The sequence below is a fragment of the Megalobrama amblycephala genome, linkage group LG20, assembly GCF_018812025.1.
Source record: "Megalobrama amblycephala isolate DHTTF-2021 linkage group LG20, ASM1881202v1, whole genome shotgun sequence".
NCBI lineage: Eukaryota > Metazoa > Chordata > Actinopteri > Cypriniformes > Xenocyprididae > Megalobrama > Megalobrama amblycephala.
This window is the reverse complement of record NC_063063.1, coordinates 4,069,230-4,073,437: the sequence shown is the minus strand read 5'-3', so window position 1 is coordinate 4,073,437 and position 4,208 is coordinate 4,069,230. Positions and strand designations below refer to the sequence as shown.

Here is a 4,208-nt window from a genome sequence, read left to right as displayed (position 1 = left end):
CATGTCTTTTACCATGTGAAGCTGCTCTAAAGTAATATTTGGATATTGGATATCACTTTAAGTGCTTTGTAACATAAAGCTGATGACACAACATTTATTGCAAGTTGAGCCCTATATGAAGACAGCTGGATAAAGCAGTACTGTGATTAACAGTAACCACGATGAAGCACTCATCTGTAAGGCTCCGCTGATGCCACAGTTACAGTCTCCTCCTCTTCCACATAGATTGCCTGGAAGTGTGGTTGGAGTCGGTTCTGGACACCTCATCCAATCAACTGCTGTCGATCTGCGAGTGACACTGTCTTGATCCAATTCTCCGCTCTTCACACACTAAAAACTCCTGGGTCAAAAATAACCCATAATGGGTTATTTTTGACCCAAATCCTGGGTTAAAAAGGGACCAACTAATTTCTGGGTTATTTCAACCCAGAAAAATGGGTTATTCTTTTTGACCCAATTTCTGGGTTAAATACCTGACCCAAATTTTGGGTTAAAATAACCCAAAATTGTAGTTAATATAACCCAACTTCTGGGTCAAAAGAGCAACCCCAATATCTGGGTTGAAATAACCCAGAAATCAGTAGGTCCCTTTTTAACCAAAGGTCAAAGGTCAAAAATAACCTAACTTGGGTTACTATGCAAGTATGCCTTATTTCAGAAAATAAAACTTCAGACACTTACACACTTCAAGCACTTTTACATTTTTTATTGCATTAAATTAAATTAAACTTTACATAAACTCTACACACTTAGACCTATTTATCTTAGGTCACACTGTAATAACATTAGACATTAGAAAAAATAGAAAAACAACTCATTCTCTCTCAAACATTTGACAACATTCAATAACTGGATTGAACTTGAGGGACAAGAGTTTTGATAGTGTCCTCATCTAAGAGAAGAAATGCCTCCTCATCTCTGTCTTCACCTGAAAGACAGAAAACAAGACAACATGAGTATTGTTAATAAGTCGAGACAATTGTGAACCACTCACCAGACACTCTTTGATTATCAAGCTAACAAATAATCACTTTTAAGGGAATGCTGTTGTTTTGTTTTTTTTGTTTAAAAAAAAGCACAAAAAAAAAAAAAAAAAAAAAAAAAAAAAAAGTGGCCCAATTTGCTAGTTAACTAATGTGGTTCTTTTGCAGCGTTACCCATTTTGTGTGAATGACAGTCTATCCTGTCCATCTTTTCTTTCACTAACAAGTGTAATGACATTAATGCAAAGGTGAATATCTGGGCCATTATTATGCATAACAGCTTAAAGACAAGGCACAAGTATCTTTTAACTATAAGGGTTATTACAGAGATGCATTCCCCACTGTCAAAGATGTTGTGACTGTCACAAAATCTTGCACTGACACATTTAAGTCATATTAAAGAAAAATATTTAGGTATAGAGAGATGATATGAGGGCAGTAAAAGGGATAGTTCACCCAAAAATGAAAATTTGATGTTTATCTGCTTACCCCCAGGGCATCCAAGATGTAGGTGACTTTGTTTCTTCAGTCGAACACAAATTATGATTTTTAACTCCAACCGTTGCCGTCTGTCAGTCTTATAATGCGAGTGAATGGTAACACAATTTATAAGAGTCAAAAAATATGCTTAGACAAATCCTAATTAAACCCTGCGGCTCGTGACGACACATTGATGTCCTAAGACACGAAACGATCGGTTTGTGCGAGAAACCGAAAATTATTTATATAATTTTTTACCTCTAAAACACCACTATGTCCAACTGCGTTCAGCAATCGCTTAGGTTTCTCGCACAAACCGATTGTTTCGTGTCTTAGGACATTAATGTGTAGTCACGCGCCGCAGGGTTCAGTTTGGATTTGTCTAAGCATATTTTTTGACTCTTATAAATTGTGTTACCATTCACTCGCATTATAATGCTGCGTTCACACCAAACGCGAATAGAGCGTCAAATTCGCGTCTACCGCGTCTAGTTTGCCGCTTGAACATTTTGAATGCATTCGCGCGTCTAGAGTGAAATAGACGAGGCGAAATCCGCTTCTTGTGGGAGGGGCAAGTGCTAGGCGGTTGTCTGTTTGCAAGATGGCTGATGTTGATCGTGCGTTCATCGAGAGAGCTACCGCTTTGTATTTGCTCTGGAGAGCAGAACAGCGGCGTAGGGGTCAGTGTCGCGGGAAGGCCGCGGGTCGATAAATGTCTATGTGACTCAAAAGAAACAAAGTCACCTACATCTTGGATGCCCTGGGGGTAAGCAGATAAACATCAAATTTTCATTTTTGGGTGAACTATCCCTTAAAAGAGTAAAACGCTCACCTCTAAAATCAGCTCAGACATCCGCCACTCAGTTAGCTTATCAGCGACAAAGCTGTCCATTTAAAAAGACCTGGAGAAAACAATAGAGGTTAGCAACAATTTGAAGACTTGACACACTTCTTTAACTCTGACTACTTAAGCCCGTAGAGCACTGTATAATATGATAAGCACAGCGTAGCTGGTTAACATAACTCAACTATTGTGTTGCCTCGTCGCTCTAGCCGCGGCTAAAGGGGGTCGCACACCGGAAGAGAAGCTTATTTAAAACTCAAACACATTATTCTCTATGAGTGTACACACACCGGCAGCGCCATTCGGCGTCTGTCCGCAGCGCCCAGCAACGGTTCAGGACCTTGTTCAAAATCCTGCAGCGCCACAGAGCGCTATGTACATAGATTTATATTAAATTTACACTTATTTGTCTCAAATCGTCATTAATGTATATACTGACTTCACCATGTGCTGCAATATAAAGTTAGTTTTACATTAATTTACAGAAATCAGCTGCATGAATAAAAATTGCTGATGTTATTGTATTTTCAGGTGATATTCTCAATTCATTCAGTTAACGGACGCTCTGAGGTAAAGTGTTCAGACTGCAGACTCAGCAACGGTTGTATTTAATTATACAGTACAATCATAACACAGTACTGACATTATCTTAATTTCATAATGTCCTTAAACATAACAATATTGCTGGCCATAAACTGAGAAAGTATGCGATACCTCGAGTTGTCCTAGACGCGGCGCGGCGCTTCTCGTCCGGTGTTCGACCCCTTACGCGGCATGAAGTCGCCACTAGCTGCACTGTACCTGTCGTATTATTACCAGTATTATAACAATGAGATAAGTACAGCACAGTTTATGGAAAATAGAATTTAAAGACCGTGTAAAGTAAATTCAGTCATTTTCTTCTAAACACATTAAATGGGTCATACGTTTCTCAACGATGTGTAAAAAGCATTTCAACCATTTTGACACCTAATTTCATGAACTTATCGTTATTTTTAATCATTCAAATGTGGCTGGGTGGTTAATAACACTTTCTTATTTAGTCTGACAAACTCAAAACACATATTTATATTGACTTTACACGGACTTTAAACTAGTTAGATGTTGTCGCGATATCCGCAGGCGGCTACATGCTAACCACAGAATTACCACGGTAAGCCATGGTCATTTTTTCAACAAATAGTGCTAAAATAGCAACGGGGACATGGACACAGAAAAGTTTACGTTACATTGACACTGAAAATACTTGCTTACCTTGAATACGCGACGAAGTTGCACCGAAGAAGCCCAGACCAAAACGGATCGAGTGCGTTCAAGTTCAAGTGACGGTTGTTTCAAACGACTGTTGTGAGAAAATTCCAGAACAACAGCAGGGGCGGGGGAAGGGGCGTTAACCCAGAACATGGGTTACTCTTTGAAAAATAACCCAGAAACCTAAACAACCCAGGAATTGGGTCAAAATATTAGCCCTGTAACCCAGAAAATGGTTACTCGCTGAAAAAAATAACCCATAATTTTAACCCAACACAAATAACCCAGAAAATGGGTTAAAGAAATAACCCAGGAGTTTTTAGAGTGCACCATCCAATACGAGTTGTTCTTAAAGAAATAGGCATCTCCTGAGAGGCAAAGAAAGAACAAGGATGACAGGCATGATGGGAAAAAGTTGCCTTCTATCCAACACTCAGGGAGAGGACAATCCCATAATGCACTGTAACAAACTCGGTGAATAAAAAGCATCCAAGATTGTGGACAAAATTTTGGCTTTTTCAATCAAATAATCGTGGCTGATAATGATTTTGGTTCATTTGTCACACTGAGCATAGAAGATCAAGCTGAGCGCATTGCATTGTGGGATTAAAAAAAAAAGTGTTTTGACAATTTCGTTTCTCAGTAAAAGA

General features: G+C 38.9%; 1 long non-coding RNA gene across 1 annotated transcript; it reads right to left on the bottom strand.

Annotated features, from left to right (window-relative positions):
* Positions 1-691: 691 nt before the first annotated feature.
* Positions 692-3,696, bottom strand: LOC125255250. Its single transcript, XR_007181868.1, has 3 exons — positions 3,562-3,696; positions 2,296-2,365; positions 692-928 (listed from the first exon to the last, which is right to left on the bottom strand). It is a non-coding gene; the product is annotated as an uncharacterized LOC125255250 (long non-coding RNA).
* Positions 3,697-4,208: the final 512 nt, after the last annotated feature.